Raw genomic sequence first — 14705 nt, 5'->3', positions numbered from 1 at the left:
TTACTTTTTCTAAGTGACTCAACAGAAGACAAGCCAGAACTCTACATGCCATTCTGCTACCAATTATTGATGCCTCCACGGAAAACAACTGAGACCTCTTAAAATGGCAAGGTATGAGATCACCAAAATCTAAACTAAAAATAGTATTTTAAAATGCCTGTTACAAGACTTAACTCAATTCCACCTTTCAACAACCTAGAAAAACTTAACAAATTACTCTTAAAAACACAAAGCCCTTTCCAGTTACACAGGGACAAATAAAAATAAAAATTAGTTTCAGATACTAAGAAGAGCCAGAGACTCCGTTCATACTCAGCATCATCAGTGTTCTGCCTGAAGTGGCAGCTTTGTTCATTGCTCTAAGAACAAAATCCTGAGACTGTTTCTTCAGGTTTTCAAGCCTTGACAGGGCATCACAGAGATTTAAGTCAGAGACCACATCACATTTATGAATAGGTAGCCAATAGAACTAGACAGCTTTTCGGTCTTCTTAATAACTGAGGCTATAGCTAACAACCTGCTGATTTTATGGGTTTTTTTCTTAATATATCTGGGAAGGGATCATTTGTTGCAAATATCACGAAAATTATTATACTTGTTCTAATAATGTATCTACCTGGATAGAGTTAAAGGCGAGGCCCAAGATTATTAAATACATTTTGAATGCCAGACTGTCCTAAATACGCACATGCACAAATAAGACTACCTCGCCTGTGGAGATGTCACTTTTCACCGCAAAAACCACTAATGATTAAGCACATTTTCAAAATTAAGAGATTTGATTGCAATTTATTTTTATTTTTTTTATTTCCTAACAAATGCAAGTGTCTTGGGAAGTGTCACAGACAAGCTGACAAAGTACAAGTTATACAAATGAAGTAGATTAAAAACTGTCTGAAAGACTAGGCCCAGAAGATTGTGATCAGTGGCACAAAGTCCAGCTGGAGGCCAGTCACTAGTAGTGCACCCCAGCACTCAACGCTGGAGCCAGTACTGCTTAACATCTTCATTACTTTCATTACCCCGCTGCACCCTGCAGACTATACAAAACTGGGGGGGTGGCTGACACACCATTCAAAGGCACCTCGATAGGCTGGAGAACTGGACAGAGAGGAATATCACGAAGTTCAACACAGGGAAATGCGAAGTCCTGCATCTGGGGAGGAATAACTCCAGGTACAGGCTAGGGCCTGACAAGCTAGAAAGCAGCTTTGCAAAGAAAGACCTGAGGGTCCTGGTAGATGGACAACAAGCTGACCATGACCCAGCAATGCAACCTCATAGGAAAAAAAGGCCAACAACAACCTGGGCTGCATTAGGAGGAGTGTTGCCAGAAGGCAAACAGAGGTGACCCTTCCTCTCTACTCAGCCCTGGTGAGGCCACACCTGGAGTGCAGTGTCGACTCCTGGGCTCCCCAAACCAAGAAAGGCAGGGACTTACTGGAGCGAGTCCAGCAAAGGGCCATGAAGATTAAGGCACTAGAGCATTTCTCATAAGAGGAAAGGCTCAGAGAGCTGGGATTCTTCATCCTGGAGAAGGGAAGACTCTGGGCAGGGGATCTCATCAATGTGTATAAGTACCTGATGGGAGGGAATGAAGAAAAGGTAGTGCTCACTGACAGGACAAGAGACAATGGGCACAAGGTAGAACACAAAAAATTCTATCTGAACACACTTCTTTCCTGTGAGAGTGGTCAAGCACTGGAACAGGTTGCCCGGAGAGGTTGTGGAGTCTCCATCAGTGGAGATGTTCAAAACCTGACTGGATGTGGTCCTGGGCAACCTACTCTAGCTGACCCTGCACTCAGCAGGGGTGTTGGGACTAGATGATCTCAAGAGGTCCTTGCCAACCTCAACCATTCTGTGATGTAACATTTACAGTATTTCCACTGCGGCACAGAGAAAAGGTGGAATTTTACTCTTGAATCTATGTAACATGAACGGTGTGAAGGTCTTACACATCACATTTTAGAACTTCCTTACAAAAAGATACATAAAACAGTGTTAATAAGCAAAAAAGAGAAGTCAGTAAAGAAGACACGCTATCAATCTTAGTTACTTCAAGAACAACATTTATAGGCATTATTTCAGCCTTGACCATAACTGTTCCTGCAAGACCCACTAAGGATAAAAGAGGGATGCACTAGGACATTGTACTCATCTTTCAGAAGGACGGAAGACTTAGTACCTATTCTTAAATTCAATGACATTTTCACAAAAGATCCAGTAAAACCAAACCAAAGTAACAAAGTTGTTAAATACTTATGGATTAGTCACTGCATGAATTGCACAGGAACTGACCAATAACCTGGACAAATCCAACGGCAAGTACTGACTTGACGTGACTTCCTGCAAAATAATGTAATAGAATCTGTAATACCAAACTCTCTATTTAGCAAACACTGCCTTCAAAAAAGGATATGTCATTCTGTAGCACAGTGTGTCAGCAGAAATACAGATCCTCACCTTGCAACATGTAGAAAAGGAACATACTGAATGCCCTGATGGAGAACAGCTGGGCCATCTTTTATAATTTTACCTAGCACAATGAAGTCTCAATTCCAATTAGCTGGTAGTCTACACACACCACCTAACTCCAACATCAAATACGACTTGAAGCTACACTGTCATTAATATATGTGCAATATAACTGCATTAATACATGGCTGTAGTTTACAGTATCAATCTACAGTCAAAGTAAGAATTACTCTTTACAATCTCTTAATGGAATTAGAGTTTCACAATAGGTCCTGAACATATTCTTCCTGATGAATTACAGTTCTTATTTCTACCGCACAGATTCAAAAACAAAAACTAGTTCTCTAGAGCTCTGAGCACCTTCTTACTCTATTTCTCTCTTCACAGTCTAATACCTTATTTGTCACTCCTTTTACATTCTTCTTTCATTGCTATTGAAACATTTTAATGATCACTAACAACTGGGTAGACATTTTAAGGGAAACGTAAAAGTACTCTGTGCTAACACAAATCAATAAGGCATATTTTTGTTCTTCATATTGGGGGGGGGGGGGCAAGGTCACCTGATATTTTAATGCTTTTCATGCAAAGATATTTTCTAGGTTAACCAAGTAAAACATTTATAGTGTGCTCTACTTATATCTTATGCACAAAGTCAGGGAAAAGAATAAAGTTACCACCCCCAGCAGACATTTTAGTAAAGTTGGATTACAAGGTCCAAAACAACTGTAACCTCCAATCTATATATTGGTTATATATTATCATTTCAGATGTCACTGATTTTCCCTATGTCATTCTAATTCCACAGCCTTTTTGTGGGCTATAAAGACTGAGAACTATATTTGCAGCTAATTTTTTTATTAGCTCTTTCTGCCTCCTCTTCATGGACTTCTGGTAACAATTTTCACAAGTAGTTATTAACAAACAGAAATTTGAGAGGAGCACAACTGCCTATTCTTAACTATTTGGAAGTGTCCTAACTCTTGAGTATGATCAGCTACAGGTGGCATCTAAGAGAGGTGAGTAGTATCAACATCACAAAGAATAGAAAGAGTGTCAATTTTTTCCATCCTTATGAACAAACCTTATTATCATAATCTTTTAAAGACAAGATTTTAAGCTCTTGAACATAATTTTAAGGTAAGGGATTTCAAGTTCATATCAACATGTAGTTTATGAAAGACTTGTCTTGCACATTAGTGTTTTGTCAAAAGGTGTTTCCTTAAAGCTTTACATTTTCATTAAAACACCTAGTTTATATTACTTAACACGAAAATTACACTACAATTAAGAAGCTGGGTCAAAAGATTACACAGTAAAACAGACCGTTCGAACTGAAGAGAAGTAATGCAGGAAATGACATCTCCTCTGTCTAGGCCTCACAGATAAGTCACTTCAACCAGGAAATATGTTATTAAAGTGATATCACTGTTCGCTTCCTCTTTCTGCTATTACAAAAGGCTCAGAAGCTAACAGGCCAAAAATAGCAGCTTCCAAACAAATGCACTGTTGGCAAAGACAGCTCTGCCCCCATCAAAAGCCTTTTGCTCATGGCAAACACGCTAAAATGTTCTCCACAGATGGTTTTCCAAGAGAAAAAGTCCAAACTTGATATTTTTGCAATACCCTCCTACACCAGGAAAAGAGTTCCTGGCCACTCGGGCAGCAGCCACCACCTCTAGGGACAACACAGAGCCTGGCTTTCCCAGCAAGCAGCCCGCAGTGTTACAGACCTGAATGAACCAAAACAAAAACAGGCAAGAAAAGTTCAGGAAATATGGGAACTAAATGTTTATGTTCTTCTCTGACAAAAGGGGCAGTAATAGGGAAAAATAATGGTAGCTTCTAAATAATGAGCTCAATGTTAATTCCAGGCAATCCCACTGAAGCCCTCACCAAATTAAACCATGTTGTACTGACACGAATTTCTGAAATTAAAATAGCTATCTGAACCTGTCTAACATTGATATGTACATGTTAACTCCACAGGGTGTCACAACAGATGTGGCTACTTTGATTTATTCTTCACTTTCATGATGAGAAAAAAGTAAAATTCAAACCAAAAAGTAAGATGACTGAACAGAAGAGGTATCAGTTGCTTCAGGAAACAATTCATAATCCTGCAATTACTGGAGAATGTAAGGAGCCTGGTCCAGTGAAAGATGTCCCTGCCCATGGCAGAGGGGTTGGACTACATGATCCTTCAAGGTCCCTTCAACCCAAACCTGTGTTTCTATGAAAACTTCACTAAGCCATGACATATAAGAAAACAAAACCACTACTCCTTTCCCTTTCCAAATCCTCAAATAAAATTTAATAAAGTATGCTGCAGTGGAAAGTAAGGATAGAAAAGTCTGTAACTTCAGATTCTATTTTTCTAACTTGACCTACATGCTTTTTAAGGCAGAACTTCCTAAATCTATGCACACAGGAACTGACCATCTAATAACTCTCCAACAGGAATAAACCCCCACTATATTCTTCCGTATGCCAAATGGACCCTTAAATAATTCTGGTCTTTCCTGAGTGATTACTTCTTTCCATATCACAGAAGCTACCTTTGGATACGAGATGAACAGCTCAGTAAGAGCATACAATATGAAAAACAACTTAAAGGTCATATGCAAGGCAAATATACCATTTTCCCAAGCTTATCCTACCCAGTGATCATTAGGGTATGTTGCAATTCATTTTTCTCTTACTTAAGCATAATTTGTATGTGAAGGAATAATTCAGGGCATGATAATGCAGCCAACATTTACTGTTGGGAGGCCTTGCTATTCTAGAAGTTCTTTAATAGTTCTTAATTAATTAACAGATTCAAAGTTTTAACAGTATTGAGTATGTACACTTTAGAAACCTAAAAGCAGCTTCTGTCCACAAATAGGTATGTAAATACTTAACAACAGGTTTTACTTACAATCTGATTTCTGTCTATGAAGGTAAACAAATGCTGAAATTATTTAAATTACTGAGATTATTTTAATGTTGCCTACTACTGAATAAATGCAAATTTTTCTTCATTGTACAAGCAATACTCCTCAAGGACCATCATTTCATGTGCTACATCCTACACACATATTTTAATGGTTTTATACAATTTACCTTGCTATTTGAAAGGCACAGTGTCAAACTGTTCCGTTGTAATGATAGGATGATAGCAGACCAAAAATAGCTTCATCCTTAAATACTAACAAAAGAATAATCACAAAATTGTTCAAGATGCAACAAGAACTTTAAGGAACAACACTATGGAACAGCAAAAGCATGAAAATAAAGATCAGAAAGGCAAAGGTGTATAATGAGTTGTAGTTTACAAGGGACAAGAGGAAATAATAGAAGATTATATAAGAATGATTAAAACAAAAGTCCATTAAGAGTTAGGAAAGGCAAAGAGTGCACAGAAGCCTTCAGTTTTTCATGCTTTCTTCAACTTTTTTTTTTTTTAATGTTACATATCTGGACATATTTACAAGGGATAAGAATGGAAAAAAAAAGAAAATCACTATACATGAAGAAATGTGCTGAGGACAGCAAGATCAACTGTAATTCGCTCTAAAATATTTAAGGAGACTGTCTTAATCAATTTTCTGTGATAACTCAGGAGAACAGGAGAGGTTGTCAGGACTCAAAAGGGCAAATCGAAGCACTATCATCAAAACAAGGAAAGCTTTCCAAACTTGGGGAGAGGAAGTTAGAACAAGACATTAATCGATTTGTAAACACCTATAAGATTAACATGTAAGATTCAGGGTTTAAGTTTTTTTGTATTCTTCTCAAAAATAATATAGTGTCACATAACTGATTTCTGGCAGAATATACGATGTAATCTATAAAGCAAAGCATCTTAACATAGGAATAAAACACAAGACTAACCATTGTCATTAGCAAAGTAAAACAACACTGTATAGAAATCATGGAGAAAATGTCCAAAAGGTAATTATCAGGAGTTTGGTAATTATCAGGACTTGGAAAAGTGTGTCAAAAAGAAACCCCCCTGGGTTTGTTCTGTTCCACTTCTACAAAATATTTTCATTGCCACAAATGCAACAGAATAAAAAAAGCAATGGAATAAGAAACTTATCTATTAAGAACAAATACAAATCAGCAAATGATATGAAGTCCAGAGTTCTGAGCACATGCTTTTTATTGCATTTAAAATTATCTCAAAATGAAGGAAAAAGATCTGAAAAAAATACAATCAGATCCAACTCAAAGGATAAGCACAGAAAGAGGGGAAAAAACCCCACCAACATATGCTTTTGAAAGAAATTAAATGCACAGAACGTGAAAATGGGAATAATGAGTAAACAGGAAGATAACAGAAAAAGACACAGGGTTATAGCAGACTAGAAATCCAATCTAGGATGCATAAACAAGGAGGTGCATTGTATAAGACCTCACAGAGAACTAAGGTTCTTTTGTAAATAACGATCAGAAATCATTTGCTGATATTGTTTTAGCCTATGCCAGAATGTTGCGTCCAACTTTGTGAATCCCTATATGGAGGACTGCAAAAGACAAGCTGAAGAAGAACTCAAGGGAAGTTAACAAGAGTAGGGAAGTGATAAGCAATTTGTGCTAGGAAATACTGTCAAGACCAGAGACTTCAGTCTTAAAAAAGGTTAGCCTAAGAGGAGACAGGACAACTTCTTTCAGAACATAAAAAGCTGTTATGAGCAATGTTGATGGACATTTCCTCACATCCCCAGAAACAGCATAAAAAATTAGCTGAATTAGATTACAGATGAAGAAAAAATTTCTAAATAGCAGTAGTGAAGAACTGATGTAATATACTGACCCAGTGAAGCTGAGAAATCACATTCGCAAGAGATCCACAAGTTAGAGAAATATTTATTACAGTAGATCCAGCTGTGGATCCTACCTTTGTGAAGAGGACTTTACTAGTGATCTCTAAAATTCCTTCCAAGCCTATCTGGAAACTCTTCATAAATTAGTTGAAGAAACACACAAAAGCAGTAAATTAAGTCAAAGAGAGAGGACTGAGAAAGAGGAGAAAGCCAGCAGCTGTGAATATACAACTTAATCTCTAAAATATTATTCACTTCAAAAAAACCCAATGTATTAACATTTAACCATTACAAAAATGCACATTTTCTCCTCCAAATCAGTTGTTGCTATTTTCTCCCTAAGCCTTAATAAAATAAAACTGGTCTTGCATGTGTTGCTGGTTATCACTGTAGCCATGGAAAATTCAGTCGTTCAGCATAATCTGCTTTCATCTGAAGTCACTGTACATTTTCCGGCTCTTTAGCTACCTTTGATTTTAGAATTCATATTGCTTTCAAAAAAATTAATGTGCACCAAAGCCCAGAACTGCACACCCACTAAAGTAACACTAGAGATAATTTCTTATTAATTGGAATCCTCCAAGGCCTTTATTAGCAAGTTTACTTCCTTAACAAGAGAGCAAAAGCAGTCTGGTAATTTTCACTGTTACTCTCCCACAGCAAGCCATTTATGCATCAGTTCAGATGAAGATTTCCCAAGCGATCAAGCAGAATAGTGTAAGTACTAGAACTGGAAAAAGACTATTTACAAATGCACAGAAAACAAACCCATCCCTGGAATTTTTTCTCTGACACCCTGAAAAAGTGGAATTACCTGCTGTTTCATAAAAATCCAAATGCAAGACACATCTTCTTATTCATTTCTCTTTTCCTAATCAGGGCTTTCAAAGGCTACAGCTGCAGGAATCAGAGGTAACACCAGGAACACAGATAAAAGGTCAGGGAGCTTGTCTGTGGTTGAGGTAGGAAACAGATGTACAGTCTATTCTTAAAATCATGTTTTGACCACAAGGCCATCCTTGTTTCATATTAAATAAGAGTCCTGCTTCTCCATCATGAAAATTACTCTATCTTTTTGTACCCTCAAACAGTTCAGTCTGTGAAGTTAGTTTCAGCAACTAGCCATTGCATGTTATACCATCAGAGTCATTTATCTCTCAATTCCACCGTAAGCTTATTTTTTGATAAATATATATTCCTTCATATAACGCAAACAGTTGCGTTATATTGTACATTTTTACTAATCTATTTAGCAGTCTTGGATAAATAAGATGCAAGAAAACAATCTAATAACTAAAAAAGGTTACTTATTAAAGCAAATAATAAAAATTATAACAATCTGGTTTACAGTAACTGGAATTGCAAACAACAAGGCTTGAAAGGAAAATCAAGATACCATCTAGCATCCTTCTCCCCTAAATGCATGATTGACTAGAAGTAATAAAAACACTTGATTTTTCTAATCGCTGATTCAAAACAAATTATTACAAAATTTCCCCATACTAAAAATATCAGCAACTGTTTAAAATCACTCTTTAGGATATTTCTAATCCAATAAATAACAGCCTGCCTATCATGTTATCTCCTGCCTAACTTCCGATTTGATGTCAGCAGCATATTCTAATCAGCTGCCCCACATATTTCTTGAAATGTAAGTGCTGTACTCTACCATAATTCCATGAGCCCAGATTTCCAGTTGAAATGATGAATAAAACTGAAGCAGTCAAAATCACATCTAACTTTGGAGTACAGAATTTGGATGCAGTATGGAGAAAGGCAGAACACTTATTGCCACAAATGGCTTTTCTTTTGATTTTTTTTTTTTTTTTTTTTAGGTCAAGATACCAAGACCAATCCATCGTATCAGGATGTGGTGATCCATACACCAGCAGAAAAAGGCACTGTTTCTACTCCAGGGGAGAAACAATTCTAAGTCAAATAGAAATAGCCAAAACAGAGAGAAGTCCTACCATTTAGCTGCTGTTCACATATTAATACAGAAATGTGTTTCGTGGACAACTTCCGGAAAAGTCAATAGTTGTAAAAATGATTGCAGGAAAAAAAGGGAGCTTGCAGGTAAGAGACAATAGGAAAGATTAAACAGACATGGAAAAAAACCAAAAGGGGTAAAAATTAATTTTAAATAATGATGAGTCAAAAGACCTTGTTCAACCTTAAGCTACTCTTGTTCTATTGTCTAGTAACATGGACAAAACAATTATTTTAAGATTATCTTTGCATGAGTAGCTACCTAATGACACTGGAGGAAAACTGATGGAATTTAAACAAAATCAGTACGTATATCCATTTATACCAACCATCAATATCTGAAAGAAATGCAGTGAGAGTATCAACGTCAAGAAAACAATTTTTTATTTTTGAAATAATATATGTGCATTATTGACTGGTAAGGAGATTATTTTTTAATTAAAAAAAACCCTAAGCAGCCTTTAAAAATGGTTTTCTCACCAGAAATAGATTTGAGAATAAAGGAAATTATACATAATAATTTTATTTAATTAGCAAGTATACAGTATTTCCTTGAAATATAAGTCTCTTATTTTTAAGTCTAACTGACATTCTGGAAAGTAGTTATATCTGTTCACAATCTTAGTTAATACAGATCTTTATTATTGATAAAAAAGAGCATACAACATTTTTATGGAATCCATTTGAAGAAATGCTTTTTAGGGTAGCTTGGTTTTTTTAGCAGAACAGTGTGTTCACATAGCATAATTCCCATCTCATAAATAATATCAGATTCATTTGGAATATTTGGTCTCAGATAACCACATTGTGATACACTATTCCACAGTCCAACGTGCGTCCTAGAAGCAAACTTCACTGATGACCGTAGACTGCAGTCAAATTCACTATTAATTTTGTCTCTCAAACAGGTAATGTATTTTCCCATAAAATAAGCCTACATGTAAATATCTTAAAATATGTCAATATTAAAAATGTTTAAATAAATGTAAAATAACAGAAATAACAGTTCCATTCCAGTTCCTGTGTCGGGACTACTAATGCAACATTCTAGGTTTCAAAGCAGAACAGGAAATTTTCTGGATGATTTCTGCTAAAACTAAATACATACGCTTCTAGGGATTGATTAGAGTAATAATTCCATCATACCTACATTCCGTGATGATGAGATATTATCAAAGAATTGAAGTTTTCTCACCAATTTCATTAATAAAAAGGTATTTAAGAGGTCACTAGCTTCAGCCTCTAGGCCTGGAAAGGAACATGTTGGATTTCCTGACAAGTCCAACTAGAAGTGTTTAATCTCCCATGTTTTCCTCTAGAACAAAAAGAGTAAGATTGTCATTGTTGTCTGAAATAATTTGGAGAAACTTCCTATTGCTGAAATACCTGCCAAAAAAGAAAAAGAGAAAAAAAATAGGGAAAAAAACAACACTCCTCCACCTATCAGACCCACATAACTGGCTGTCCTGTAGAAAAGAAACTGGATTCACACTTGGGACAGACATTAAGCAGCTGCTTTGAGCACAGGTTGAACCTAGATGACCTCCTGAGGTCTTCACAGCTGAATTATTCTGTGATGCTACAATTACCTTTGACCTGAGCATATGCTGGTTGGCACCATCAAAATCAGTTTTTGTATCAACAAGTCCAAAAAATTCTGGTCTAGTGGAAGATAAAGATAGTCCTTAAATAAGGAATTTCTTTACTGTAAAAAAGTATGAAGTAAAACAGTAGCAAGTGTGGCTGACAGGAACTTCCTCTCTGCAGATTTTGAGACTTACTTCAGAAAGCCTGAGGAAGTGAGGGTCTACTGCAATCTGCTGATGTAATTACTCATTTTTCAACTCCCTAAGCAACAAGTTTGTTCTGTATTAACTAGCTACTTCACCTACAAGATCAGTCAGGACTTTCACATTGCAAACAACTGCTCCCCCAAAGTTGTGGGTAGGCTTTATTAAGATCCTTGGTCTTCCTTCTTAGAGGAGGAGGTGATGCGAAGTGCCATAGAAGAGAGCAGAAAATTTCTTCTGAAGGATTTTTCAACTACTTCATCAATAAACTAATTTAGTTGCAGAAGAACTGTTACTTGTTTAGTCACCAAAATCCACTTAAGGTAAGGTTGAAAAGACATCAGGGCAACTGCAGAACCTTGTTTTAGAAGTTGCTAGCAGAAGAATTCATTACAAAATTTAAAATTTCTACCACAGTTGACCACAAACTGGGGAAAATAACAGCTCTTGACTTCCGATCTGTTTATCTAACCATAACTTCCAGTCAATGGGTGTTGTTATACCCTCTGCTTTACAAATCGATTTGCAGAAGCTTTTAATGCTAATTGCAAGTTGTATCAGAAGGAACTGTATTTAAAAATAAGCTAAATGTTACATAATACTAGACACCCAAGAAAAAACTCCAAACTATTGCAGCTTGAACAGACAAACCATAATCAATAAATACTTTCTGTGTTAATACACAGCACCTCAGTTTTGCTTCAGTGGGGAAAAATATCACCTTATCAGTGTTTGTGAGATAGCCAAATGCCATACTAGATCATAATACAATAAGCATATTGTGCCACTTCAGTTACTCTAAAACATCCTGTGTCAAGCATAAAATATCTGAATGACTGTGATTAAACCAGTTTCTCTTAAACTGGGAAGCATTTAGAGTTACACTGCCCCTAGAAAACCAGAATACACACACATACATGTATATCCTCACACACAAAGACAGGTTCAGATCCTGGCAATGAAAGGGTATGAAGGGCAAGAAGGAAGGCTTCTATGAATAAAACAGTCGCAAAAGAAACTAAACGTGGGCACCCTTTCTTGGTGGGGTAGGAGACCTAGGGATCGAAGACGGGCACTCGATGCCTTTTTTGCTGCTGTCCCCTGGGACATACACAGCTCCATCACGGGAACCCTGAAAGGATTCATCTGAGGGGGGTGAAGGAGCCAGTCAAAACCACTACCAGGCTGCTCTCTACCACCTCTGAAAGGTCACAGCAACAGGGGGAGGTTCCTGTCCAACGTCCAACTTGGCAGGTGGTAACCACTGGCATTCCCCAGGGACTAACAATGGGACCAATACTGTTTAATGTTTTTACTAATGACCCAAAAACTAGGACACACTGTACCTTCAGCAACTTCATGGATAACAACAACCAGGGGCAGCAGTTGATATGCTGGAGGGCAGAGTTACTATTCAGAGGGATGTGGAAAGGCTGGGAAAATGGGCTGAGAGGAGCATCATGCATTTCAATGACACACACAGACTCCCACATGTGGAATGGAATACCATCACACACCAGGAGACACTGGCACTTGCTGGCTAGACAGTGCCTTTGAGGAAAAGGACCTGACGGTCCTGCTGAACAAGAGGCTGGCCATGAGTCGGCAGCAGGCCCTGTGGCAGAGGGCAACAGACAAAAGTTGCCACTTGGGAAACTGCAGTTGGCTAGATGGAAACATTTCTTCTACCATGGTCAAACATTGGAACAGGTTGCCCAGAGAGGATGTGGCATCCCTGTATTCGGAAATTTTCAAAACTTAATTGTTAATCATCATCTAATTGAACCTGCTTAAGAACATGTCAGCAGCTTGGTCCAAAAGACCTCCACAGGTCTCTTGCATCCTAAATTATCCTATGATGGGTGTTTTTATTCAATTCTCAAAACAGCTTCAACCAGAGCTCAATTACTGACAGGGTGCCATGTAAATCTCCAGAAATACCACAAATTATTTGGCTAGGCACTGCTTTTAGAGGAGCTGACAGGTTATTTTGTGAAACAATATTTCATCATGAATTGTATTATCACAGTGTCATCGATCACAGACTGGGGCCTGTCTGTGGAACATCATGACTTTGTTTTGTTTTGTACTGCAGTCTAAGATAAGAGATGCCTGATGGATAAGCACAAATTGAAATAAGCAGAGAGAACATCAGGCAGTATCACAGGCAATCAACTGGAACCTGTCCCCTACACGTATGTGGTGACTCAGACTCACTGGCTAGCTGGATCCCCATTAATAGGAAGATGGAAGGCAAATGAAGCTAGCATGCAAGAGACTCAGAAGGAAGGGGTTTTTTGATATCACAGAGTTAAGCTAGAACTTACTGCCATGGGATGTTTCTACTGCCAAGAAGTTTACTTTGGGCTGAAGGCTATTCGATTCAAGGGAGATAAAGCTGTCAAGAGCTACCAGACAGAAAAACACACCTACCTTGGAGAGTCCCCGAGCTGCCTTGTCTCTACAGGCTGACAGAATGGAATGGAATGGGAAGGGTCCTCCTGCACTCCATCCCACGCACTTCTGAGCTATTGGCTATTGCTGGAAACAGGGTAGTTAGGCTAGACAAACTCCTGACTAAATATAGTGATCCACTTGCATGTTATTACTTTGGGCAACTGTCTTTTTATTCCTACACAAGCTGCTTCAATCCCTACAAGTAATTACAAGGAAATAAAACAGAGACTTTCCTTCAGCCTTAGTATTACATGCTCTGGACAAAAGGGGACATCAAGTGTCAAACTCAAAGATGCACAAGGAAAAAGAGAAGAGTTTCAACAACAGAGACTAAGAGAAACCATTCTGAAAACAGTGGTACATTGTATCTTGCCTCAAACCTAAGAAAAGGGAGGCTGGGTTCAAACGTCAGCTCTGGCAACAGCCAAACCAAGTGCCACTGCTACAAAGCAGGCTATGAGCTTACAGAAAACATTTGAAAGAACTTAATATCAGACCTATGTGGTATAAAACAATTCTTCTAATCTTAGCAATACACAGAACAAGAAACCTATTTACCACTTACTGATGTTTCAAAGTTATACTGCATCTATTTTAAGCTAACTTGTAAATCTTGGGAGTGGCGTTACAACTACATACACATACAGCTATAATAAGAGGGAAAATTTTCAAAACTTAAGATATAATAGAATAAAGGTTGAGGGCCCAACCTTACTTCACCTCCCCTTCCACATCATGATAATCCTTCCAGCATGGAACAGGTGGCTGTGCAATATTGCTTTGTGTCCTCTTTCCCAGACACAATTTTATCTCTTGCTCAGTGAAAACAAAACCACGGGAACTAAGTGTATAAAATTTCTCTTTGGTAGTTTAAAAACAACATTTCAGGTACATTCACTGTACTAGGAACTTGATTTTCATTACTGCACAGACAATGCAAAAACCACTCACGCTGCAGTTTCTGAAATACCATGACTGATTATCAATTTTACAGCTGGTTAAACCTCATTCTAGTTAAAAAAGGCTATTTGTTGTGGTAATAGTCTAGATGGTAACTCTGAAAAAAATTGGGACACTTGGACTGGTATTTGCATAACGAGTTCCCAGAACATTCTTCCCAATGTTCCAGCTGTAGGTGCAAATCAAACAGTTGGGTGTGCTTATGTATACAAGATCTTTT

The 14705-nt window shown here is 37.6% G+C and overlaps 1 protein-coding gene across 3 annotated transcripts in view; it reads right to left on the bottom strand.

Moving 5' to 3' along the window:
- Positions 1-14705, bottom strand: part of ROCK2 (Rho associated coiled-coil containing protein kinase 2) — a 101672-nt gene that overhangs the window by 59663 nt on the left and 27304 nt on the right. The window lies entirely within an intron of this gene.

This window comes from Buteo buteo, chromosome 17 (genome assembly GCF_964188355.1).
Source record: "Buteo buteo chromosome 17, bButBut1.hap1.1, whole genome shotgun sequence".
In the NCBI taxonomy this organism is placed as follows: domain Eukaryota; kingdom Metazoa; phylum Chordata; class Aves; order Accipitriformes; family Accipitridae; genus Buteo; species Buteo buteo.
This window is presented reverse-complemented; position numbering and strand designations above follow the sequence as displayed.